At 40.4% G+C, this 15,190-nt stretch overlaps 1 long non-coding RNA gene across 4 annotated transcripts; it reads left to right on the forward strand.

Annotated features, from left to right (window-relative positions):
* The first annotated feature begins 1,852 nt into the window (after positions 1-1,852).
* LOC140650681 (uncharacterized) lies at positions 1,853-13,335 on the forward strand. Of its 4 annotated transcripts, XR_012042131.1 has the most exons (7): positions 1,853-2,077; positions 5,187-5,315; positions 7,516-7,703; positions 9,441-9,918; positions 10,001-10,114; positions 12,199-12,388; positions 12,805-13,335. It is a non-coding gene; the product is annotated as an uncharacterized lncRNA (long non-coding RNA). The 4 variants fall into 4 exon arrangements; XR_012042129.1 differs by lacking the exon at positions 5,187-5,315; XR_012042132.1 differs by lacking the exons at positions 5,187-5,315; positions 10,001-10,114.
* Positions 13,336-15,190: the final 1,855 nt, after the last annotated feature.

Here is a 15,190-nt window from a genome sequence, read left to right on the forward strand (position 1 = left end):
CAATATGAAATTATTATCAACAATAAAACATTCTTGTAAGTGTCTGCCAACCCCCCATCTCGGCCAGTGAATTTTATTTGGAGTTTACGACGTTAATCTATTTCTTTTTCAAAAAGCATGCTATAACAGCCCTCTCTCCTCCGGCATCTGCTGAGCATGGGATAGTCACTGTCTCTCCTTGTCCCCAGCCTGGCTGGGCCAGGAAGGTTATTAACCCTTTAGCTTGATCTTCACGGTGAAGGTCAGCAGCAGCCTGCTCAGCACCTACAGAGTTAGAGTGTGCTCTCCCAAATGATTAATAATAAAGCTCTGGAAAACTTCATTGGGAGGAGATGTCACCCGTTTGATATATAAGGTAATTTTAGCACTTTTCTTAATCTGGCTGACCAATTTATTTTGATGGAAATGAAATAGCAAGCTTACCACGTGGTGCAGCTCCACATGAAATGCCTTTTGTTATTTTCTGCTGTGGGCCATAATCTTTTCTGTCCATGATTTGCTCTCCATATCATGCAGATTCAATACTTTAGAAATGCTAAAGATGATCCAGAAAGCTTAAGGAAGAAAAGGAGATATTATTTTTCTTTACCGAAACTCAGGAATCTAAATTTGAATGCTATGTTAATCTTAGATTTTATGCAGCATTTAGAGCAGAAGTCTGAATACACAGTGAATGGTATGTTTACCACCAGTATATGATAAATTTATGTTCAAACCTTTTGCATATATCTTCTAAAACCTTTCAGTTTTTATACATTTTTAAAGAAGATAATTAGTAGAGGGTATTCTGGAATTTCTGCTGCCAACTTTATTACTTGCCCAGAGACAGTCAATCCCATCAAATTTGGAGACAAAACTCACAACGAGCTGAAGTCGCTGGGATACAAAGGTGTACCAGTCTGCTCCGGTGCCTGAAAAATCAGTCACACAAGTTCCACTACTGAATGGGGACCACTGCTGCTAAATGTAAGCGGGAACAGAGTCCTTTTTCCCCTCTCTGTTTTTGATGTACCATGGAAAATAATATTTTTCCAAGTAAGAGATTCTCTTTTCCTACAGTCCTCACAGAAGATACAGAAAAATATTTTATCCAGTGCCTGAATTATCCAAACCTGTGTAAGTGTCCATATCTTATTTTCAGGCTGTAAAACTCCTCAGCTATGGTCAGGAGATTATCAAGATGCAACCAAATTCCTGGAACCTTTATCTGAAAAGAAAAGCCAGCCTTCATATACTTTTTAATGGTCAGGGACAGCCTCATTACTTCCAATTTTCTGATAAATAGCAGATTATTTGCAGGTACAAAGATTATTTTCTCTTTAACGCTTCTGACTTTTTTTTTTTGCCAGAACCTTAATAGTTGGGATTTGGCAAATGATCTCTGTCCTGATTTTCTTTTCCTTGGAAGATTAAAACACCTTCAGCTCACTATGAAGCTAACGAGGGTTGTGAGGACCCTGTACCTTGGAGATGATCAGGCCACTGCTGTTTTCTAGCCAGATTTTGCTGACTTTGAATAACAAAGCTTAACAAGAAAAATCAATACATTAAAGACTAAATCTACAAATGCTTTGCAATCATGCAACATTAAGCAAACTTCAGGCAAACAAGCATGTGTGGTATTCATATTTCCATTAGTCACTTAGAGTGGAAAAAATGACGTGATTGTCAATTAGTGGGACGGGAGATTCAGCTTATTTAACCAAGAAACCACAGTGCAGCGTTAGATTCCTTAGTTAAAACAAATGTCTCATTGCAAAGGTACTTTGGTATTTCTTGTGTTTATATAAGATCAGTCATCATTCAGGTACTGAAAAGCTATAAAATCAAATACATGTGGACTTTACCAAAACTAGGTCCTACCCCTCCTTTTCAAGATTTCATCACTTTTGGCAGGCCCATACAGCACTGAAGGTTAATGATGAGCTAATACCTTCTTAAACTGTCTGTTTAAGACTAATACCTTCTTAAACTGTCTGTTTAAGAAATACAGAAGAAAACCCTGAGCATCACCCTGCTGCTTCAGCACATGAGCATTCTTTCTCGCTCGGATGAATGATTTGCTGCTTCCCAAACCGTGAGTCAAAAGAGCTGCTTTTGCCTTTCTGCACTGTGGTTACGTTCCCAGTGTTCGGGGAACTAGTGTCAGCATGTACCTTATGCAAGCAGGGCTCAAAGGCCAGTGCCTTTTGAACTGCAGCAAAGTCGTCTTCTTGTTTTTAGGGAGTTTGTTCAGAATTTTGTCGGGTTAGGGTCACACCCACAAATGGTTTGTGTAGAAGCGCATGAGAGAAATCAAGTGCTGGCGAGAAAATATAATTCTGGATAGTTCTGCCCCTATGCTCTGCACTAACAAAATGGTGACTGAGGGTGACTTAAGATCAAACAACTTCTGTTTTCAAAAAGCTGCTAAGCACTAATTCATCAGAACCCTGATAAGTTCTACTCCTTGTAACAGTGTGCCAGGGCTTTTCTTAAATTAGGTTTTTGTTGCTTGTAACCATTTTATAGAGGCTATATATTTTTGAGGTTATATATTTTTTATAGAGAGAGGTTTATATTTTTGTTGCTTGCAAACATTTTATTCTTGCATCAGCTGGGATCGGGCTAGTATCGTCTTTGAGACAGCGATGGGTGGAACATATTAAAATAGGTGCTTTTCCAGATGCAGCTATGTCCTGCTTTGTGCTCTTTTCTTGTTGGCTCTGCTGCTGGACAAAGAACAGCTCAGAGAGGAGACGTATGTTTAGGAGACGTATGTTTCACTAAGAGGCCAGACGTGTTTAGTTTGAAGGTGAGGGATCAGGACAAAGAACAGTCTGATCTTGTGGAATTTTATCAAGAAAGGTGACTAACACCATTGGAGTTGGCTGTGTCTGAGCCGTGCCGCGGGCGAGAGCTGTTCACTGCCCTTTATCAGGAGGGAGGCACGAGGGTGTTACTGGACACTGCCCATAGATGATAGGCATGAGAAGTCCTTCAGACAGCTGGAGTTTATTTAAGCTGCATCTGCATTGATGCTCTGACTGAGGAGGAGCCTCCTCTGAGAGAAATGGGCTGGTGATTTCTGGGTGAAGTGGTCCCTCCTCTCTGCACTCAGAGCTGATAGCAGGATGGTGAAGGGGGGACCTCTTATCAGCAGAACTCCAACTCCAGCAAAACAGCCGGGTCTGACCCCGCTGCTCGTTTGGGTGGCTGACATCATCTCCTAGACTGACAGGCCTCTTCCTTAGCTTGTTTACAAATCACAAGTCCTGTTCCGGCCATTCACAGCCAGAAATCTGTTTTTGGAAGAGTTAACTTGGCAGCCATCCCCGTGGAATAATGCAAAGCTAACCGCTTTTGGTGCATGGGTAGCTTGCTTTTGTCAAAAGCGCTGGATGTCACTGAGGAAGACACGATGAGCTTCTATCACAAACAAAATCAAAGTGTCCAATTTTCTGCCATTTTCTGCCTTCTTTTGGATTTGAAAAGCAACACCTGGAATCCTGGAAAGGATCTTGTGAGGCTGGGGGGTCGAGAGCAAGCCCACAACATGCCTGGCTGCAGGAGCTCAAGGAGTCCTGGCTGATACACATCTCTGAGCAGAGCACTGTCCCTCCCTTAGAGGTATGAGGGCAAGAAAAGCTAATTATGGCATTTCTTCTCCATCAAACTCCTCCACTCAACAGCAGATTATGATGATTGTCTAATGCTGAACAAAGACCAGGGTCAAATGAAACTGGTTTTCTCTTAATTCTTAAACTCCCTCCAAGGAATTCAGAGAAAAGATATTTTAACATAATCCATTTAGTATTCCAAAAGGAGACACTTGGTATATTGTGATGCAGTTGACCGTTTTTGGCAAAAAAAGATCTGGGTGATAGGTTTTCTCATTGTTTTGGGTTTTGGGTTTGGGTTTTTTTTTTACATTATCCAACAACTCAACACAACTAGCATATAAAGATATTGGCCAATGCCTTCATATTACATCTGAAATACAGAATAGAGTTAATTGCCCATCTCCAGCAGTAGGATGTGCCAATTATCTGCCAAACAGTTTGCATAGCTGAATGACTCCAAGTAATTTTGCTGACAATCTGTAAATAGGTGTTTGCGCAACAGCCCTTCAAACATAAATAAAATCAAGAAACATGGTTAAATTACATGCTGACCCTTAAAGGTGGTGATTTTTTGTTCTTTTGCTTTTTTTAAAGACTACATGATAATCATTCCATTTAAGAGTGAAGTAAGTTCTGAGTGTAGCTGGTTTCTTCTTTCCTGCCAGCTTTTCCCTTTTGACTTCTACCAAGCTTTGCATGATCTGCAGATTAGTTTGGAGAGGCCCTTGTCTCTCCTTCAAGAGGACCCTTGTTTATTTACTGTGCGGTGATGTGGGTGACTCCTTCCTCTTTTATCTCCTCTTCCTCCTAAGACACTTCTGCTAGCAGCTGGCTTAAGTTTACTGGAGTTGGATCAGGTTTGCCCATTCAGCATCATTTGAGAACACCGAATTCCTGATTAGTTATATGCACTGTTATTATATGGAGAGCCGGTTTCCTTTTCAGCCAAACCATTTCTCTCAGTCTTGCGGAAATCGGGCTCCTCATCGATGTGGAAAGTCTGGGTAGGCAGAACCAATGTGAGAACACAGCTGGAAAATAGTCATTATAGTGGAGACAGACTGAAGAGGGGAAAAAATGACTTGGAGAATCAGAGATTTATTTCATTTGGTTGTATTAGAAAGCTTTGGAGGAACAAAGTCATTCCTCATGCAAAAGATTTTATGTTCATTTCTAACTGGTTCCAGTGAAATTAATTTTGGATTAAATTATCTTCCCAGGTCTGCGAGTGAAGGTGGGAGTTGGCATATTCCTACATTAAAAGAAACTCCAGTGTTTTTCCATTGAATCCTTGATTAACTCCTTGCAGATATTGTTTAAGGAGGAATTCTGAATGGGGTGATACTGGGCAGAGGATGGAGCAGCTATTATCTCTGGCCTTAAATGTTACCAAACAGTATCAGGTACCATAGACTTCTCTTCTGTAGGAAGTGGCCACCCTATTTTTATTTTATTCCTATTCCTTCCCATGAGTAACACAGCATGGACTCCAAACAGCAAGAAAACTTTTACAATTACCTAATAAAACTTGCTTCTTGGGAAAGTCTGAGGAGTTGTCTCATTATCTTTCTTTTTTTCCCCAAGCTTCTAAAAAGAGCAGATTGTGGAAAGGGATGTGATATTCTTACGATATTTATCCGTTTACATGAACTGTATGGCCACAAGTGTCCAAAAGAAAGATGGATAATTCTGCCTAGCCAGGGCACAAAGAACGTGAGTGAGATTTGCTTTGTGCTTATGGCAGTGGGCTTTGACCATATGGTTACCATATGGTGATGAGTGACATGGGGAAAATGCGTGGTTTTACACAGACAAGGAGCGTGCAAGGCAGCAAGCTCCAGCGTGGATCACTGTAGTGTGCAATGCACTCACCAGCAGCCTTGTGTCGGAGGACAGCATCCATCCTGAGATGAGAAAACTGACCGTCTTCAGGGTGGTCCAAGTGAAATTGAAGGATCCTGAAATTCATGACAGCATTGCTTGTGAACTTCATGGGGGAGATCTTGATATCTCTGTGGCATTTGCAGCTACTTTTGAAAACGTATGGAGGATGGGCAAAATGATGGAAGGCTGAAAAAAAGGAAGAACCTGCTGTCTAACGTATTTCATTTTTAAAGAGGGAGAAAAGGGATAGATGGCAAACTGTCTCTCAGCTTACTAGAAATTTCTGCAGAAACACTGGACAAATACAGTAGAGTTTGCAAGTATCTAGAAGAAAACAAGGAGCTGATAAACAGCCAAGACAGATTTGTCAAGAACAAATCATGTCTAACCAATTTAATTTCTGCCTTTGAAAATAAGAGAGGCTTTCTTAACAGATAGAAACAGCAGATGTTACACATTCTGCTTTTAGTACAAAATTGTTGTATTGTTTCACCTGACACTTTTTTGGCGAGGAAGCATGGCTAGCTGTATGTGCTGAAGGCTCGGTGCAATACTAGTTGGAAGACTATTTTCAGAATTCAGTGGCATAAAGTCAGTAAATATGACCTGTGTGTGGCACTCATCAATACTTTGTATTAATGACTGGATGATGAAATAAGAGTACAGTCATTAAATTTAGAGGTAACATTAAGCTGAAAGAGAATGAGAATGTGTTGACAGGCTTAGCATTAAAATTGGTTTTGACAGGTTGGTGAATATGAGTCAACAAGGACAAGTGCAGGGCACTGCATCTCAGCGGGAATCATCATCTTTTCAAACACAGGATGAAGAACAACCAAGTTAGCAACATTTTTGTAAAAATGGGACCCAGGAATGATTTTGGTCCACAGGTTGCATGAGTCAACACTGCTGTTTGGGTGCAAAAGTAAACACTCTCCTGGGAGTGAGATTAGAGGATAATCTGTAAGAGTAGGGTGAAACAACCTTTCTTCTTCATCGTTCAGGGCTGCAAGGTTTCCATGGCAGTGCTGTGGTTTAGATACCATGCATGGAGGAAAACTAATTTGGAGACAATCAAATAAGTAGCAACCTGGTCAAAGATCTAGAATAAAATATCTCCAGAGGAAAGATAAAAACTGTTTACATGTTTACCTAACCAAGAGAAAGCGAGCCTCCTAATACATTAAAAAAAAAAGTTGCAAAAGCCAAACAGTCTGTTCTCCTATACAGATGAGAAATACATCAGAAAGCAATGAGTTTAACTTGCAAAAAGGGAGCTTTGATTACTAGTTAAGGTTTTTCCTTAGGGATAAGGAGGTACTGTGCAGGAAAGCTGTGAAGCACTGGTGGCATGCGGTAGTTGTGAAGAACAGGTTAGGCAAATGTTTGGGAATGACACGTGTGATTGGTCCTGCTTCAGTCAGAAGGATGGAAGATGCCTTCATCAGGTTTCTTCACATCTTCTACTCTGTGACATTGACCAGTAGTCAGGAAAATTTTAACCAAAGGTTCAAATTCACTTGCAAGCCTCAATGCAGGGTTGTAGATCAGGACTGGGGCAGCTGGGAGACACCTGTAAAATGGGCCTAGATTTTAGGTAAGATTGTGTTCTTTTAAACCTTTTCTATTCTGCTCTCATACGTAACAGGCATTTTATCTCTTTTTATGATTCTTCAGGCTGACCCCAGGTACCCAAGCAGAGGTGTGTAGTTGTTAGTCAAAACTCAACTGGACATGCTGAATTAATGTGCACAGCAGAATGAAATATTGTGATCTAGATGTCAAAGTACCCACAACTCTTGAATTAAGCATTGACAGATTGGCAAGGGCAGCCTTTTTGTGTAACAGTTGCCTCTTTTAAAAATAGCATGCTTTGGTTTTGCAGTAAGTGGAAACAAATAGCCCTTAATTTATCATTGAATTGTTTAGATCAGTCATCCATATGCAGATGATTCAATGACTTATTTCAGTATCTTGGTGGCAAGACTTTTTTCAGTTTTCAAATTGTATGTCTTTCTTTGTTTTTCAGAGCACAAACAATGGGAATGGAAACTTGCTTAAACTGTAATTATGAACATCGCTATTTTCTGCACTTTATTCATCTCCCTAATAATTCCAAGTGTTTGCTGTCCCTGCAGATGAACAGATAAATGTGCACTAGTTTCACTGGAAAGCAACAGGATTTTGCTGTTTATGTCTGCATATATTTGTCTCAAGGTACTCTTTCCATAACAGATTAATGTGCAGCTTATTAGATTCTTCTTCATATAGAGAGAGTATGCATGTATGAAAATTAAAATGCTACCGAAAAAACAACCATAGAGAATGCAAACAATGTTAATGTAAAAGCTGACATTGCAAGGATGCTGCTTCCCTTTAGTATTATCCTCAAAAGCCATAGAAATTTGACAGTCGTGCTTCTTATTAGCAGAAGTGGTCTGCACTTGCTTTCCTAAAGAATTAAGGGTCATAGCTGAGAACAAATGTTATCTTCTGAAATGCATTTAATGCAAAAATCTTGGCAGATAAAAGAAATCATTAGTAGAGAATCCAGGCAACGAAAAACCTTTGTGTGCATGTATGTTTAAAAAATAAAAACTAAACCCCACTTGCATGAGTTGACCTAAAGTAGAATAGATCTAAAGAATCCAAGAAAACCATTACCACTAGTAAATGTGCATCTTATGACTCTGATTTCCAGCCTTTCTGCCTTGGCCAGACAATTAGATGCAGTTACATAAAAACTTCCCTTCTGTAAGAAATTAATGTAAGAGAGACTTTTATCTTCACAGAATACGGAATATTTTGGAATATTCGTTTTGCTGGGTAGCATTTTTTAAGACTTTGCACATCTGTCTTTCAGTTTTTAATGTCGTGGTATCAAAACAGCTGACAAATTGCTGTGGACTTGCAAGCACTCTGTTATGACATGCTAATATTACAATATTAGTATTTTTTCATGTAATTGCAATACATAAAATATAACTGAGACTGTTAGAAAAAACTTAAATTTGTTTCAACATTCTTCTACAAAGCTGTAGCACCTACAGTGTCCACTTGAAATTGCTGTACAATTTTCTGAGGGGAGAATGAAGCCCACCTAAGTTTGCCAAAATAAATTATTTGATGAGATCAAGATTACTATTTTTACTCTGCCATTCTTTGTCAGAAAATGCTGAAAATATTTGTGAAGACAGCTTTGTAGGTTTACAACTAAAAATCTGAAAGAATACCACCACATATTCTTCCCTGACTTGTGTTGCTATTTCTTAACTAGAAAGTGCTGGAATTCTGGTGAAGTTACTTTCCCCTTTTCTACACACCAGTTTGATTTAGTACAGTCATTGTATTTAAAAAAATAAACAACCTTTAAGAACTGAGAGATGCTATGTACAAAATCATTGTGGTTTAAAGAAAATGTGGTGTCTTTTGTTTGCTTTCTAGTATGCTTCCTTACATGTAAGCTTTAACATCTATGTCATCATGCTTACTGAAGCATCAATAACATTTTTATAACATTATTCTGTGATATCACTTTATTTCAAGAGTGGAAGATTTTTCAACTTAAAATGCAAAGAAATTGTGATTATACTGGAGTAGTTTACCAAAATGAGACGTTCGTAGCGCTGCAACCTGGGATTTTCACTGATTTAATGACATCAGTTTTTCTGCTGACTTAATCTTATTGGCACAAAACAGTTCATATACACAAATCTGCAGCATGAGGGCAGCTCTCTTTCTTTCCCTAATGTATCTATAGATGTTTGCATTATAAACATAAATACATAATCCTTCTTGCCTGCAGCTGAGCTCTTAAATCCAATGGCATTTTGAGTTTTAAAGGTTAATTATGCACTTTGCAAGCAAATGTTCTGTTACTAATTTAAAATTTGCTTTTCATTACTGGATATAATCAGACCTAAAGTGCATAACTTCATTTTTTTCACTTTGAAGATTCCCACAGCTGTGGACATCCTTTCCCTCTCCCATCCCGCTGCGTCCACAGTACAGTCCCGAGCAATGTGTTACAGCAGCCGCTGAGTTATACCAGAAGGGAAGAACGGTCCGCCTCTTCTGCAAGGAGAGCTGCTGGTTTTGTGTGCTCTCTAGAAAAGATTAATTCAGTGCTGTGAAATCAAAACCTGTTGAGAGACTGTTCCCAGGCAAACAGCTGCTGCGTTAGATTTTCATCATCGCAGGACTGATGAGATTTACTTTGGGCTGTTTTTTTTTCCATTGGCACTGCACCCCGGTGATAAGAAGTCTTGTCTTTCTGCTAGTTATATTTTAACCTACCTGTTGGTTTTCTTATTTGAGAAGTTATACAGAGCAGGCTTTGGGGGAAGATCTGAAGTAACTTTGCAGTGCTACTTCAAAGACATTTATGCTGTTGAACACCCAATCCACCGAAGGCTATAACACTTCAGTGCATGTAATTAACTTATGTTATATACAGAAATTAATTAACACATGTTCTGGGTACTTTACTAACTTAAAGTGGACTCTTTCTGCAGATTCATAAATGCGCTGTGGAACTCAGCACTTTCCTTGCAAGCCAGAGCCGGGATCCTGGCAGTGGCTGTATTAGCTGGCTCTAGGAAACTATTTTTAGACCTTCAGCTATTTCGGTAATTGAAGCTTTTCCCACTTTCAGCTAATGCACTCTCTGTTGTATAGCTCGGCTGGCAACCAGCTTGGTGCAAGGGACAGAGCCGCAGGAGGCCCCACGGCTCATGCGGGGAGAGATAAAGAGCCGCTCAGGTTTGGGGATTTAGCAGCCGTCAAAACAAAGTATTATAGTAAATGCATGTGTAGGTGGACGATTCATTAAGTAACTCTGAAAGAGCTGGAACACTGGATCATGTTTACTTACAAGGCCGAAAATGCATTAGTGTTAGTAATTTTCTGCGTAGTGTGTTACGAGCACAGTCAGCGCTGCTGACCCAGGAATACGTGAGCATCTAGAGAGGACCACTTCAGTCTCTGAGGGTGAATGGCATCATTTCAGCAAGCCATCACCTCTGAGAAAGGGCCAGGTCCAAAACGGGAGCTGGATTCTCACCAAGCTGAACATTTCTGTACTGCTTTAACCTTGCTGGCCTTCAAATTTCCAGTTTGAAAGGCATGTGTAAGAGACACCAGGTAGGGCTGAAGTGCCTGGCACCTAAACCCAGAATTCAGTGTTCCTCTCTACAGCTGGCCCAAGGAGCGTAATCCAGCAGGCATCTAACAATATAAGGCTGCCTAGAAAATGTGAGGGTTTTAAGGGTTTTTGCTAAGTGTATTAGTTACCGTGGATATGCTATGTACATGTTCAGTTCCCTCAGTGGCATAGCCTTTAACTCCCATAGTGTCCCTTCGCATACCTTAATTCATAATCTCACTATGCTCTGTTCTCTCTTTTCCACAAACATAAAATATTTGAGCAGAACAGAACATTGAGTCATAAAGATTGCTTCAGAAAACTGAAATGGTTTAGCAATCTAAGTGGCGTGGTTAGTTTTTCTCTTGACAGCTTAAATAACTCACTTGAAATAAAGGAAAGTACAGTACTTGACATAATACTTCCTCTAGCAGCTTATATGCAAAACAGTAATGTTTTTTGGCATGGTATTTGGGATTGTGGAATGTGTGGAAGACAAAGCTCACATTTCTTAGAATTTCTTTGGGGTTATTAATAAAAGTGATAATTAAAATTACATAGCATATTGACCTATCCTCTCCCCCAAAATCCCTTGGCCAAAATTAACTAAATCAGTATCCAAATGCTTTAGTATTCCACAGAGACATGGGTAGCAATTTAATAATTCAAGATGAAATAACATTTTTTTCAAAAATTTGAGAGGCAGTTTTAGTTAGATACATTCATAATGGAGTTTTCGGTATGTTCCAGGGAAAAAGATCCTCTCACAATATTCAATTTAGACCATATACGTCTCCAGCTTCAAAGTAAAAGCCAAAAATACAAGCTAAAATATGTTACTTGTCCCTTGCAAAACAAAGTCGAGTCTGTCATGGTGCTGGCCTGTACAAATCTCTCTTCACTTAAAAAGAGGTAGAATATGGTTTTCAGAAAAAATCTTGCCCAAAGAATTAATCACAAATGTCATTCTTGATGTAAAAGGTAGAGAGTTTTCAAATACTTTTAAGTCCCCAGAGCAGGAAACTAGATGCTTGTCCTTTCTTTTGCTCCAAAGCAGAATTTCACTCCCTCTAAAAACTTTAATTACAATATTGATGTGGTAAGTCAGGGAGTGCCATTTCAGCTCTGCTGGACGTAAATCCAGAAATGAGTGTTAATGGTGGTAAGCTTAGTTAGCGCTGAGTTTTGGGATCCCTCCTATACTCTGTAAGTGTGCAATTACGACTCACCAATTGGTTTATACGTACATAATAAGCATGAATTCAGGTGCATGAGATACTAATACTAAGAGGAAAACATTCCTCTGAAGTATAAACTCACAGTTACTATAAGGCTTGTCTAGGAAATTAATTTTTGGCAGAAGAGAGAAGTGTAGTTGTAATGCTGGATTCAAAAACTCATCAGTTTTGAAATGAGGATGCAGAAGGGAATATATGAATCTGGGTATAGTAAGATGTTTTTCCTGATCCCTATTGTTTCTTTTCCTTCAATAATATCCTTCTGAGAAGCATATCCTGCTATTTGGAAAAAAAAAGTGCAGAATGTCTGTCCAAATTCTATGATTTTCAGAAAAAGAAACAGCCAGACCTGGCAAGCATATCTCCGGATGGACAGAAATGCCGTAGCAGACCATGTGCTTTTAGATGTGGGATTTAGAGCACAGATTTTGTAATTCAGTGCTTTCCACTTCTATACATCTTGGGAAGAAAGTGGAAAGGAACAATACTGCATCCTGTAGAGAAAGACGACTTGAAGAAATGTAAGTCATGAGACAACTGTCTTGCAAGAGCATTTGTTACACCAGTAGTGCCAAAATATTCTTACTGTCTAAAGAACTATTGAATAAAGAAAGTCTTGTGGAAGAGCTCATTTAAAAAGTGCAAATTAAATTGCAAATTACATAGATTCATGACACCTTGTAAATTGGTATGTTTCTTAGCTGAAACAATGAAAATACAAAAATACTCTGTAAAACTTGCAGATTCTCAGTTTGCTATTTTAAAAGAAAACATGCAGATCCTTAGATAAAATTACTTTAATTCAAAATTTGCTTTTATTGGAAAACAATAACAAAGGTCAAACTTTAACACAAAATTTTTTTGTTTTGACTCAGTACTGAAATGGAATAACCCTATCAGCACAATTTGTTTTTTTTTCTTTTTTTTTCCCTTTTAGAGGCTTCAGTGCAGTTCACAGTAGATGAGCATCCCTCTTCAGCAACACCATCCTGAGTTCCACAGTGCAGACACTTGGAGCTTGCCCGGCAGGCAGCGAGTGGGGAAGGAATGTTAAATCTGCCACAGCTTTAGGGCGGGAAAAGTCCTTTGTCCTGCCCCAGCTCCCGAGCGATGCCACCCTGGGCTTTATGAAGGATGGGCTGGTGAGAGCTAACAGAGCTGTGACTGTATCCCTTCCTCTGTTGCTTTTTTGTGGAGAAAAGGTGGTTTGTTTCTACTGCACAGGCTTGCCTCCTGCCCTCCCCCTGTGCCAACGCATCGCACATGGGATGTCGAAACCATCCTGAAAGGAGGAGAGAGCAAGAGGGCAACTTCTTGTCCGAGTGCCCTGAGGCAACACCAGGAGCCTTGTGCAACTGCTGCCTTGCTCGTACTTTTTCCATGAGTTACCAAGACTTGTCTGTAGCTTTTTTGTTGTTTTTTTTTTCTTTTTTTCCTTTTTCTCTATGTAGCTATTTTATAACAAAGGTCACGTGAATCAAAAAAACAACAATAAAATATGTAGTTTCCCAGTATGTAGTTTCCCAGTAGTGATGACTTCTGGCAATGAGTTTCATATGTCCTAATCTGAAACAAAGGCAGCACAGGAAGGGAGAGTGACTCAGTCTCTGAGTCCCAGAAAATAAACACTGTCTAACCAGTCTTATCTGGTTTTTAGGAGCTTGAACCAGGCATTTTGCTCAGCCTGGATTTCTTTCGTGTGGGGGTATGTATTAGGGACGGATGCAGTTTGTAAACTCAGAAAACGGGTTGCTAAATGCTCTGTAGCTGAAAGGTTTGAGAGGTGCATACGTGCTTCCCCCCAAGGAAATGGCTGTATGTTAGGAAACTTCAGTGCTTTGTTTTCTCCTAAACAGGTTCACCAGCACTTTTTAGGGTGGTTTGGGGAAGAGGGGGAATGGGATTTTTATCGAAAGGGAAATGAAGGGTGCTGCTCACACACTGTCCAAGTCAGCACAAGCCATCTGCTGGGGGAAGCCACCTTTCCTCCATAGCAGTCCTGTTTCTCCTGAGCCTACAAACCTCCCAGCTGTCCAACAGTTCTCCTACCACATGCAGAAGGGATAGGTGCTGCCATTTCCAGCGGTGTCATGCTCTCTTCCTCGCCAAGGGACCTCAGACCTCAGGTTCAACTGAGTAGCTGTTCCTCAGCTGCAGCCCTGCTCTGGGGAGGAGGGTACTTCACACCTGCAGCTCTGTTGAGCACATCCCTCATTGCCTTGCTATGGAGGTGTGTGCTTCCTTCTCTTCCCTGCTGCAAACACATCTGTATGCATACAGAGATGTATCCCCAGCAGGTAAGCCTCTATCTGCACTTCATCTGTCTGGAGGTCTGCGAAACTGAGAGAACTGAAGATGTATTCCAGCTTCTAACAGCTGTTTCATCTTGGGCGTCAGTCTCTTCTCCCAAGTAACAAGTGATAGGACAAGAGGAAACAGCCTCAAGTTGCGCCAGGGGAGGTTTAGACTGGATATTAGGAAAAATTTCTTCACCGAAAGGGTTGTCAAGCACTGGAACAGGCTGCCCAGGGAAGTGGTGGGGTCACCATCCCTGGAGGGATTTAAAAGATGTGTAGATGAGGTGCTTAGGGACATGGTTTAGTGGTGGACTTGGCAGTGTCAGGTTAATGGTTGGACTTGGTGATGTTAAAGATCTTTTCCAACCTAAATGATTCTATGATTCTATGACCTGTTGCCGGTGGAGGGATGGCTGTGGAAAAACAAGTGCAGGCTATGGTCCTCTTTGAACATCCTTGGAAGTTCTTGGGAGAACCGATGCACCTCCTTTGCCTGCACAACTCTTCTGTCCCTTCCTCCTCCTTCATGGGTCCTTCAAATCATACGTCTTCCCAGCAAAGCAGGTGGAGTAAGACCAAATGACTCCCCTTCCAGCACTGAAACAATGACCTCAAAAGAATGTGGCTGCACGTACGCGAACCAGTGCTCTGATTACATTTTAATAACACACTGACATGACCTTTGAATGAGTTGTCCTTCCAGTCATCCCAGGAAGATGTTGGCAGCCAGTGTTTTGTACAGCACTTCTCAACGTGTGTTGGAAAACACGGCGGTGTTAACTCCATTTCACAGATGGAGAAATCACCAAATGAGAAATCAAGTAACTTTTAACACTGTTAAATTGGAAGTGCAGAGCCAGGAACTGTGGGCAGCTTTATCTGTCCCAGCAATTCAGGCCAGCATTCTTCAGGCATCAACATTTCCATAGCAGCTAAGCATTTAGCACCTACACTTGTGGATTTTCAGCCGTTCTTAAGGCAGTATCTCTCCAGATTAAGAAACAGAGCTACTAACAAACATCTTGT

Source organism: Ciconia boyciana, chromosome 4 (assembly GCF_034638445.1).
Source record: "Ciconia boyciana chromosome 4, ASM3463844v1, whole genome shotgun sequence".
Lineage (NCBI taxonomy): Eukaryota > Metazoa > Chordata > Aves > Ciconiiformes > Ciconiidae > Ciconia > Ciconia boyciana.